The sequence below is a fragment of the Cupressus sempervirens genome, chromosome 7 (genome assembly GCF_028749045.1).
Source record: "Cupressus sempervirens isolate cs-2001-9-10 chromosome 7, ASM2874904v1, whole genome shotgun sequence".
NCBI classification, from domain to species: domain Eukaryota; kingdom Viridiplantae; phylum Streptophyta; class Pinopsida; order Cupressales; family Cupressaceae; genus Cupressus; species Cupressus sempervirens.
The window spans coordinates 4,166,691-4,179,311 of record NC_143124.1 but is presented as its reverse complement, the minus strand read 5'-3'; the positions used below and the strand labels follow the sequence as shown (position 1 = coordinate 4,179,311).

The window sequence follows — 12,621 nt, the reverse complement described above, 5'->3', positions numbered from 1 at the left end:
TTGGGCACACGGTAAAACAAAATATGTGATATTGCTATCAGGATTTAACTGTGTGATTTTGAGTCAAACTCATTGACCCATATTTCATGAGTAGTGATTCAACATGAATCCATCTCTCATGAGAATAAATGGAACACTTAGCACTCATTGGACCTATGTGATGCTCACAGGGGTGAATGAGTGTTAAGTGTTCCATTTATTCTCATTAGAGATAGATTCATGTTGAATCACTACTCATGAAATATGGGTCAATGAGTTTGACTCAAAATCACACAGTTAAATCCTGATAGCAATATCACAATTTGACTTGCTGTGGAAATTATCTCCTACTTATCAAAACAAAATATTTTCTATTTTTTTCCTTAAATTTGTGTGAAGTTACACAACACTTTGGAACTTTATCTTGCATGTTGAGACCATCAAGCTTGGGAGAAGATGCACGGTGTTGAAATGTGCCAAAGCAAAAAAGTTTTGAGAGGGCATTGTTGCTGAAGACTACCTATGAAAATCTGAATACTCATTTAGTGCCAAAGTTACCTGAAGACTTTGACTAGAATGCCCCAAATTTTTGAATAGTTTATTTTTGCTGTTTTTGTCACTACGAACCCTTATTCTTTAGGACACCTATCAATCAAAGTTGTGCAAGGATAACAATCATAAATTTATAACAGTCCAAAACCAAATTGAATAAGAATTGACACCATACATGTCCTAATTATGATACTCCCGGATTTTCTCTGATACCTACATATCTATAATTCCTTTGGAGATCGTTTTAAATGAAACATGATTTTTTATCAACATTTGTAAGACCACAACCTAATTATCTGGATTAATCAATTTCTCCACAGAACAAAAATGAATAAATTAAATCCTGATAAGATTTTCAGAGGGACAAGTCTATATCAACATGTGTATAATATTAAGTTTTCTATTAATTGTTGAATTTTCTCCCATACACTTAATTGCCAAAATGAAGAGAGCTGCTCATTGTTTATCTTGAACCAACATAGACAGTTAATCACACCCACATCCCTAAACTATCTCTATTTATAATCAGCTATACAACTTTACAAAATAGGACTTTAAACCCTAACCAATCGTATAGTATATACACCTATCAGAGAACCTGCTCAGGCTACATAAATATCCCAAATCTTAGTCAAGACTTCTATTTAATATGGCCTATTTCGAAGCTTCTTGCCTATCTTGTCTTGTCTTTCTCTAATGGCATTGGGTGTTGCCGCATTGGAGTTGTGACCCTCTTCCCCTTGCTATAATTTCAAACAGAAACTCTGGCAATTCATCTTCTTCGCCCAGGTCCTCTCGATCATGTCTTAGGTGGTTTTACAGCTAGTCAACCCCCTCATATCTCATGGTCATGATTTAGCAGAAAGTCCACGTTTCTGTAAATGATTGGCTTTCTTACTTGAAAAAGTATTTGATCTTTGTAATTTCCCCTTTTTAGCAAGGTATGATATGACCTGTCGTTAGCTGGTATGATATGACCTGTCGTTAGCTGTTCTGTCATGGTCTAGGCTAATTTGGAAATTAGAGGAATCTTGAGATTTGACATAGTTAAATTCAGTTTTGGGTCAAATGGAATTCATTTGATGGAGTTATGACGAGCCTTACTGTTTTTAGTATGTTGGTAGGGTAGAGATTTTGTGCTTGTGATGTGCTTTGTCCAGATCTTTCAACTGAGCTATTATACATGGGGTTCTGAGTTCCTTTTCTATATATTTTAATGTTCGAAGTTATATTTATAAAGCAATTATTTAATCAAATATCATATGTTGTCTTCATAAAGAACTTTATAAAAAAGTTGAAAAATTAAAGCAACTTAGATGAGCAGTCTTTTCAAGAAATAATATTAAAATAATATATTTCACTTTATCCCACATTGATAACTCAAAAGAGCTCACTTCTTGGAGAATGTATTAAACTAGAGCTTTGAGACCAGTTTGAAGGCATGCTGAAGATTGCTTCTATACTGAGAAATTGTTGGAGGCTTTAATGCTGGGGCTTTGAGGATGTTATGCGTCTTGGTTAACATCTTCATTGTTGTTGTAACTATACACTCAGGAAGCTTTATAGGGAAGTTTGATGATATTCATGTGATAGGGTTTTACTTAAATCTGCAATACTGGGTTATGTTGTTGGGTTCAATTTCTTAATCCTAGGGATTTTTAAGTAAAATGAAGCACGATTAGAATTACAGATTGGTCTTGTGTGAGTAACCCATTCACCGCCCATCTGATGCTTGAAGACTTCCAAGGAAGGAGCTTGAGGTGGACACCAGAAAAACGTGGACCACATACAGATCTGCACATTATTCCAGCAAGGAAAAGAGTTGTTTAGGAGGGAAGAAGTGAGCTGGAATTAGACATCAAGATGCCATAGTCAATCTGAATTAGACACTTACATATCTGCTGGCAACCCATTTCGCAGTCTGCGTTTATGTCTTAGACATCTGGTATGTGAACCATAGTTGCTAATCTGAATATTGTGTTCTTACAATTTGTACCAAATCCGCAAATGACATTGCTATTACTGTCACATGAGTTTCTCGATTAAAATATTTGACTTCAATGATTTCTGGAAAAATATCTTGTGCGTTCAAAAATCTGGAAAGCTATGATTGTTCAAATATTATTGTGAATTGCATGATTAGTCTTCTCTTATTTCTAAACCAAGCAATTCTAAATCAAAAAAATAAATCAGTAAATTTAATTTGAAAGGGTGCATGAAAACTAATTGCTAACATTCTTGCAAGATAAACACTTGAAAATATCAATGCATAATGGGGTATCCTATTATAGTGGCATAAGAGCCAAAACTCCTGCCATTTTGAAGGGGTTATTACGAACTTTCACTGTTATGACTGATTGGAACATGCATCCAGTAACAGTTTAATTCATCACGATCATACACAAAGAAATCATGGGCAAGAACAGAGAAATCCAAAAGATCATACATGTATAGGTTATCAAGGGATAGATAATTAAGGGACAAAGGAATGCTATGAACCGTGGCAAGGAGATATTTTTACAAGGACAATGTTTGGCCGGATAGAGCACATGAATATAATCAGGAAATCGAACTTATGATGTAAATGATGGCAAAGTAGATAAAAATAAATTTAAATATTGAAGGGAAAAATGGCAGAAACAACAAAGGGAATAATGGGTAGAATGGTGGTAATGGAGGAGGCTATGAACCGTGGCAAATTACTATTGAAGTATAGCAATTTGATTTGTCTTCTCAATTGCATTAACTATGCAAGAGAAGCTGATATTTGTGAGTGAATTGGTTTGATTTGAAAGGGTTTAGAGATAGAAATTATAAGTTGTAGACCTACATTTTCCTTGGAGTTTGATATTTTTTTTCTTGGGGCAATGTCTATTACGTGCTAATTGTGATCTGCCTTAAGTTGGAGGGAGCATATTATTGTATGCCCTCATACAAATCTACTGCAATTTGATATCTACAATAGTCAGTTACAGATTCTTTTAATTGCAAATTTTATGAGAGCTGTAGTTATATGTTTCAATTAGTAGATTGCATGCCAAGTGTTTGTAAAAATATCTATTGGATGTAGATGTACATTTCATAGGTTGATATCACATGTATGTGTTTGAATGGTAAAAAAAGATTGCATTTGTACTTCAGCTTCTTTGTTTGGACATCTACTAGCCATTTGCATCTGTCTAATCTGAATTTGAACCATTACAAGCAAGCGGAAGTAATCTGAAGATTAAAAGAAATGAGATAGAGATTTCATGCAAAGTCAAACCATTAATCCTGTGAAGAAAAATTGATGTTTAATTAAGCTAATCACCTATTGAGGGTTATTACATGCTAGATACCTTGGCACAAGGACAATGTTTGGCCGAATAGAGAACATGAATATAATTAGCAAATCGAACTTATGATGTAAATGATGGCAAAGCAGATAGGAATAAATTTAAATATTGAAGGGAAAAATGGCGGAAACAACAAAGGGAATAATGGGTAGAATGGTGGTAATGGAGGAGGATAGGTGGATGATAATTTGTCTAATCAAAATTTGAACCATTACAAGCAAGCGGAAGTAATTTGAAGATTAAAGGCAACGAGATAGAGATTTCATGCAAAGTCAAACCATTAATCATGTGAAGAAAAATTGATGTTTAATTAAGCTAATCACCTATTGAGGGTTATTACATGCTAGATACCTTGGCACAAGGACAATGTTTGGCCAGATAGAGCACATGAATATAATCAGGAAATCGAACTTATGATGTAAATGATGGCAAAGTAGATAAGAATAAATTTAAATATTGAAGGGAAAAATGGCAGAAACAACAAAGGGAATAATGGGTAGAATGGTGGTAATGGAGGAGGATAGGTGGATGATAATTTTGGGTAGGCCCCTAGACCAACGAGAATAGTATGTTCAAGATAGCCCATGCCTACATTCCCACCTAGAGATCTAGTTCAGTAGGAGAATGAGCCACAAATTACTAAGTTATAGGTCCAATCTCGGACAGATTGGGAAAACAGAGTAGAGGAATTCTAGGAAACCATTTCTTTCAAAGAATATATGGACATTAGGTTTTAGTAATTTCCACTCACAAGTGGTAGAAGCCAACATAGTGATTTGGAAAAGAAGGTTAGCAAGCTCTCCATCCTATACTTCAATGGATTTGGGAAAACTACTGCTAAAGCATTAGTATAAATGGTAGACACTTATATCCAAATGAACCTAACGCTAGAAGAAGGCATAAAATTTGTTGCATCCCATCTAATAGTTTAGCACATGAGTGGTGGCATTATCACATGGTCACTCTATGGCATGATCAGATTACTTAATATATGGATGTCATAGAGTTTGATTGATTGGTCTGATATAATTGATCCAAAATTGCATTTCAAGTTGTTGGGTCAACTTAAATAGAGGGGCTCATTTGATACTTCCATATCAAAGTTTGAGAGACTTGGTTTTAGTTATAGAGTTCTCAGTTGAGGTTATTGGTGCTATTCATGGATGGGCTTACAGAACCTCTGAAGGGATGGATTAAGGGCCTTTATCGACCCATACTATAGGAAGCCTACAAGAAGGCTAGAGTCAGCCTTCTTCTTCTTCAAATGACAAGTTTGATTCAAAGAGATTTGCATCAAAAAATAACAAGGATAAGAAGGATTTTTAAAAAGACTCTCAAAATAGAAATGAAATGTAGAAGTTGGACAATGAACAGTTGAATGATTTAAGGAAAAAATAATATTTTCATTGCAAGGAGCATTGGGATCTCAAACACAAATGTTTAGTAAAGGCAAAGGAAACACATATCAAGTATTTTCTAGTTGATTTGTGTTAGTGAACATTTTTTCCCATGCATGTTCATATATCAAGACTGAGAAAAGAAAGTAAACTAACAAATGAATTCCTATTTGAAGAACTTAGGAATTCTCTGCTTAAAATTTCTTCAATTGAAACAGGTGCAGCTACCTTTATTGCATTGAAAGTTTTAACTAAATAAACTCAAAAGAATAACTTTCCAAGAATGTAATCTGCTGGAGATGTTGAAACAACTTATTTTATCTCATCAACATGAAACAAACCTTAATGCAGAAGAACCACTCAATTTTAATTATCAAAATGATCCACATAGCTGAAAATTAAATTATCGAGCAGGCAAATTTCATGAACTAATTTCCCACAAAATTTCAAAATTCAGAGTTCACAGTTTCAAAATCAATAACAGGTGCAGTTAAAAGCTTAAATAGTATCTATAGAAATACCAAAATAAGTAGACAATAGTATCCACTTACAAAGCTTTCAACCCAAAATCAAACTATAGAGTTTCATATATCTGCTGAAGTTCTGAAATGTTACTTCTAAACCGGAAATAAAACCATAAACAAAAGTAGTTCTGTCTACCGGTCTACTAGAGAAATTTGAACCCCTTAAACAATACTAATTATTACATTTATAGGCATGGGGCTGGACCAAAGCCAAAATTACCCCGCCAGGAGTTAATTGTCTTTTTGCCAAGAAAACTGTCATTCTTGAAAAGTAACCGAAATTGAAAAACAGCAAAGGAAAGATAACGAAAAATACTATCAAGCGTAACCCCTTGCAGTGCTGTCTCCACTGGCCACGCCTTTAGCTATTTTCCATGTTTTATACGCAGTCGAAAAGGCTGAGATAACCGACTGATGTGGCAAGCCGATGTAGGCGAATCTCTGCTTTCAGACCTCTTTTATCTTCTTCAGCTTGGCGACCTTTTCCTCGTGCATCTCTAGGTGCTTTAAGTTAATGATTAGCATTTCCTCGGTATGAGCTACGTTGGAGAAGTCCTATTTAGCTGGTGACTTTTTATCCTGCCACTCCTGGAATTTCCTTTGCACTTCTTTAATTATTTCTTCTGATTGGGCAACGAAGTCATCATTCTTTTCCATGAACTGCTTGGCGAACCATTTGAGATCATTCTGAATAATCTACTGAATGACTCTGAGTTCTTGCAGAGCTTCTTTAATCTCAGATATTCCCTATGTCAGTACTTCATTTATCCACTCAATACAATCTTTAATGACATACAAGGTTTTTTCATCGAGATCGGCCATAGGGCATTTGGCCTGAAACTTTTGTAGATCGAGTTCCTGTACGTCTTCCAACCCCATAACTATTTTGGACTAGTTATTCATCTCCTTTTCAAACCCATCATTTCTTGTTTCCACCTTCTTGGAGGTATTCAATATTTCCTTTGATGCTTGATCTAGGTGACCTATGTGTTTGACAGTGTTATGCAGAACATCCAACACCCACTCACCTGCTATTTTTTCCACCGCTTTGCACTTGTGCAAATTTTCCAGTGACTGTTGGTTGGCCAGGGAAGACACGTCAATGATCGCTAACATCTCACTGATTGGCTTAGCCTCGGGATGAAGGACAACGTTGATATACTGAGCCATGCTTTTAATCGTTTCCTTCATCTCTTGCTTATCTTGCCCATCTTTCAACACCCTTTCTGTGATCTTCTTGTTGGATACTTCGAAGAATTTCATATCTGTCTCGCGGTTTGCCTTACCAAGGTCGACCTTGGTTATTTGGTAATCCTGAGGAGCTACAGAGTCGTGAGCACTTCCATCAGGTGGTGTAGCTATCTCTGCCGCCCATCACCTTGAGGTTTTGTCAAAGTTGATCCTCGACTCTGTTCTCGCTTTCTTCACTTTAGGCGCCTTACCAAGGAACTTGCTAACCAGGTCATCAATTGGCATGGATATGGGAACAATGCTTCTCTTCTTTTCCATTGATGTCTCCAGCCATTTGGGAGTTGCCTGTTCTTTTTCTGCAGTGGTGGAAGTAATGACCAGAGTAAGGTTACCCTGTTGATTCTCGGCTGTCGCTGACAAGCTTTGAGGCTCTATTAAATTGTCTACCATGGGTGGGTCTTCCGTTGTCTCGAGGTCCACAGTTATGGTGCTCTTGCTTTTAGCGATCAGTGCCTTCTTCATACTCGAGCGAGTTATCCTTTTACTTTTCAGAGTCTCCTCTTGAACTTGAAGTTGAAGTGTTTCCAGAACTGCTTCAAGTTCAACTTCAAGTGGACTTGCAACAAATTCAAGGACACTTTGATTAGTTTTCTTCTGGGCAACCTTTTTATCTTTGCTCCTTGAAGATTTCTCAGAAAAGCTTGGAGTAACTGCCGCCTTTGACTTTATCCATTTGGCAGTTCTGGCTATCACATCCTTGGTACGGGCATACACATCATTCTCTTCTCTTTTCTCCCAGTCGATCTCCAGAATAGGCATCCATTCAATTTGATCCATGTAAAATTGATCAACTATTTCCTCAGAATCATCATCCTTTAGCCCATAAGTATCCAGCTCCACGTTGAACATGATGACTTGCTTAATGGTTAAGTGTGACCAAAGCCTCTTCCTCACCTCGAATTCATTGTGACAATTCGCCCAAAAAATCGTCTAGTTGTGGGGAGTGAAACAGAGAAAATGCATTTTTGACATTGTTTCTGGTAAAGCTAGTGTAATCAAAATCTAACCGAGAGGTGAAAGGTTTAAGAAACAAGTGGGTCAATGACTCGGCTGACACTAGAGCTTCTTTCACACTAGGGCATCTATAATGTCCAATTTCAATTGGGAAGAATACTGAAGAGGATTTTTTAGAAATTTGAAAGGATTCAACAAGAGAGGCAAACTGTCTACACATCTTTGATAACACCATAGAGTCTAAATAGTAGCGTGGTAATTTCAAGGGCTCACCAGGAAAAGCACCTACTCTAATATAGGTAAATCTGGGAAATTGAATAAAATAGCAACCATAAATTTGAACAGCTTGCATGGCTTCCTCTGACATCCTATCATTCTCTCGACCTTGTAGTTCAAAAACCAATTTCCCTAAAAAGACATCATTGATTTTCTTAAACTCTTTGCATATTGTGTCTTCTTGGAGATCTCTGTAATACTGATAGATAGGCATGTCATCTACCCAAGGTGAATGTGGGAGATAGTCCCAATCTTTGGACACCGCTAAGATGTAGATCAGGTAAGAAGACAAGAAGAACGGACCATAGTTGGTCACATTAATCAAGCCCCTGTGCAAGTTCTCGGCTATGAGGTCTGACCAATCAATGAACTTGACTCCCTCAACTATCTTCTGTATAAAGAAATACATCCAGGATTCCCAGTGGAAAGCATGCTCGTTCCCTTTAATTCTATTCAACAAGAGGACAATATCAGCAATCTCTTTGATAAAATGGTCAATAGTCAATGGTTTAGGCAGCCTAGAACCCCCCTCTGCGGGCTTCAAGAGCCAGGATTGAGCAATCTTGGTGTCATAGCTGGTTTTGTTTGCTGCATACAGGCACTCAACCTCCTCAAATGTCCATGGCTCATAAGATTCTTTATGAGGGATCTTGAGGGCGGAATTCACACTGGTTTTGTTGATTTTGACAACTACTTCCCCCGAGGTTTTCCTAACACACCTAGAAACAGGGTCGAAATGATTTGCACACTCAAGGATACATTCAGGGTATTGGATAGCAGCGGGAAAATAAGCAACTTCTATTAACCCGCTCTCCACTAATCTCTGGTAAATGAGACTTGATGGGGTGTTCTTGGCTTGCTCTACTATTTCAGATAGGTTTCTATTTACCAGGAATGTGTCGCGAATTTCAGGGAGGGAGCTGAGCAAAGGTGGTTTTTCTAACTTAGGCAACTTTGGGCGAAAAAACATCATGATTATCAAAAGAAGCTAAGGCTAGAAATGGCCTAAAACAAAGCAAACATAATTTGAAATGCAGAAGGGAATGAAAAATGCACTTACAACTCAACAGAGACACAACTTGCAATTCGCCCTTCCTATCCAGTATGCTGAAATTTCTATGGAGAAAATGGAAAGAGTGGGAAAAAGGCCAAAAATCAATGCATTTAAAGGTAGGCTTGTGCAAAAGATTATAGGGTAGATTCGGCAAGTAAGGGCAATAATTGTTCATTAATGTGGCATGCACTGGGAAGGACGCCGCGTGTGCTCTGTTTTACACATTCCATCAAATTCGCACGCATGCAGCTCAACTGGATAATCATGACATGACAATATTAGTCTTTTCCAATTTTTGCCGTAGCTTGAGCACGTACCACCTTAGATTTTTCTATTCATGACTTAACATGCCTCAAGAGATGTTGTACTCGGACCCATCTTGATTTGATTCGGCGAAATAAAACCTGCATACAACTTATGTTAGCGCACAAAATCAACATTGAACCTGAAGTTGAAGTTTTGGAGGGACGGGTTTCAACTTCAATTTCGGTTTCAATAAGGTAGATGTGAGGAAAGAACTGGGCTGGCGGATGATGATTGACGCTGACCTGAAGTTGAAGTCAAAGTAAACAGAACTTCAAGTTCAACTTTGGTGACGAACATGATACCAAGATACCAGGATGCGTTAAGACTATAAGTGATAACAATTAGTCAGTCTCCAAGGATGTAGAACAATAATTTGATTCTAAAGGAAGCAATGAGGTGAAACTTGTAAGAGAGGAAATAGGTGATGAAAAACTATTGAACGTCCCTCAAGTGATGATCAAGTGAAAATTTTGAGGGTGAGAAGTGTAATACAAGGGAACAAGTTATTTCTATGGTGGACATAAGTGATTCCTACAATTTTATCTCAAAGAAATTGGTTTTGAGGGGCCCAAGGGCTTTAAAGTTATAGTGACTAGTGGACATAAGTTGCAAAACATTCATTTGATTAATGATCTACACATGCAGATGAGAGACTATATTGTAGTTGGGATTTTTTTTGTAGTCAACGTGGACGATTATGATGTTATTTTCAACATGACTTGGATGAAGTCACTCTATGATCTCACTTTCAAAGATAGAATAGAGATGAAGTTTGAATATGAAGATAGGAAAGTGGTCCTTATACAATGGGGGCCCTGGAGTGGCATCACTCTGGTGGATGGAGAGATTGATATGACATGATTGGGTGTTGTGGGTAACATAGATTTTGGTGATGCTAGAGGTCATTGAGTAGCAATGTGAGTATCCTCCACAAATATAGGAGTTGTTGAACAAATACACCAAAGTGTTGGAGATTACCACCAGATGTAATCATCCATATTTGGTCTAGTAAATTATATGCCCCCAATCTAGAATAATTAAATGAAATTTAACACCAGACCTTATTATGCATTGAATCAAATTTGCATAGTTAAATTCATCATTAAACCTTTAATATGCTCATCAAATAATCATTAAATTGATTATATCCTATGTTTGATCATTATATCCTAAGTTTATTTAATTAGAAGAACCTCTTCACTTTTAATTAAATTAATGAAATCCCTGTTCGAAAGTGCAAATGAAATTCCCATTTCTAAAATAAAATAAAATAAAATAATAACACTTAAGTGCACACTATTGGGAAACTTCTAAAACAATGAGTACATAGATCACCAATGATTAGATCTTCATCATTTCTCATTTCTTCATCTCATTAGTATCTTGATTTCTACAATCTATATAAGGGAGAGCTCTACCACATAGTTTAACTAGGATGGGTTGTGATACTTCATCATCGTTTAGTCTTGTATTTTTCTTAGCTTTCACTATCTTCTCATGTGTGCATTTATGGAGTTCATAGGGTTCTTGCAAATCCATTACAAGCTACCTCTTTGAAACAATGCAACTTGTAAATGTTTTATTGCTCTATCTAAGAGAAAGTAGTGCTTTTTCTATTTTTCTGAAATGCTTTTGTAAGTCCGTAGAGCACTTCTACAAATTCCCATAGTGTCTTTGTATATTTTTGTAGCACTTTTGCATTTTACTGTAGTGCTTGTTAAATTTTGTGCAATTTTTAAAATTGGTTTGTTGAATTGTATTTATTTGATCATTGGCTACTTGTTAAAAGTGCTAACCTATTATTATGCAACCTGATACATGATTTATTTTTATGTAATCTTTGCATGCAGTGTATGCTTGTTAAAGAGCTATTGAAAAATGCTAACTACAACTCCATTGATCAAAGATGAAGCATGAAGAACTAAGTTATCGATTCGTTCAAGGAAAAATTCAGGTTCAAGTTTGGGTTTGTGGGTTTGAGTAATTTTCTCCCACGATTAGGTTCATGGGTATATATATTATATATGCAATATATATACAAAAAAAAAGAGAAACATGCATTATTGTAAATTTTAAGTCATTTCATAGTATGAATATATGTTTCCTAATCATCGATCAATGCCAAATGTCAAAGATAAACATTAAATACTCGCTCATTAATCTATGTTCATGATTTTAAAGAAAATCACATATTGAATTAGTAAATTGCAAAATAAAATTTGAAAACATAGACTAGTTCATCAAATAATATAGCTTGAAACATATAATAGATGACAAGTGTTTAATAGTTGATCAATGATCATAGTATCAAATGCCTTGTAAGGGTCAAATGGGTCATCAAAATGAGGCATCAATGGCTTCATTCCCAACCACAACTATATATAGATCCTCATTATTGTAACCCAAAAACTAGTTCCACTAGCCCCAAATGCTGCTATATCCCCCTCAACATCTAGCAAGGTAATTGTAGCTAAATCTTGGACAACCATATCCAAGTCAGTAGATTCGGCTAATACATTTGGCACCTTTTGTATTTTGGATTTGCATGATAGGGGGTGCTAGTTGTTGTGAATACATCCCAAATCCTCTGCTTTGTTAGAACCCAAACGGTTATGCTTCACTCAGTGGATAAAGGAGCAGGTACCCCAATTCTTCTCAGTAACAGAAGAGCTTGCAACCTATAGAGACAACCAATTTTGGTTTTTAAACTTGAAATTGTAATACAATAGGAATTTAAGAGTGTTAATTCTACAAGCTAAGTGGCCATAAAAAAGGGAAGAAAAACTTAAAAGCTTACTTGTGATAGGATCCTAATGGTAAGAGGCTAGAGGTACACATAATCTTTCCTTTGGAGGTACCACCATTCAATGGCATCCATTCTAATTTGGTCATCGATTGCATTAAGATTTGCATTTTTTCTTGAGATAAACTCTTCAAAATCTCTCCTAACATCTAGTGCCACCTTGAGATCACTAAAGAGCCTACTCAATGGC

General features: G+C 36.2%; 1 protein-coding gene across 1 annotated transcript in view; it reads left to right on the top strand.

Moving 5' to 3' along the window:
- LOC149545124 (protein ANTAGONIST OF LIKE HETEROCHROMATIN PROTEIN 1-like) overlaps window positions 1–11,813 on the top strand; it is a 92,068-nt gene extending 80,255 nt beyond the window's left edge. The window contains exon 8 of the transcript XR_016353529.1: window positions 11,479–11,813. The gene's annotated coding sequence lies outside the window, so the exon portion shown is untranslated. The remainder of the gene's footprint in view (window positions 1–11,478) is intronic.
- Window positions 11,814–12,621: the final 808 nt, after the last annotated feature.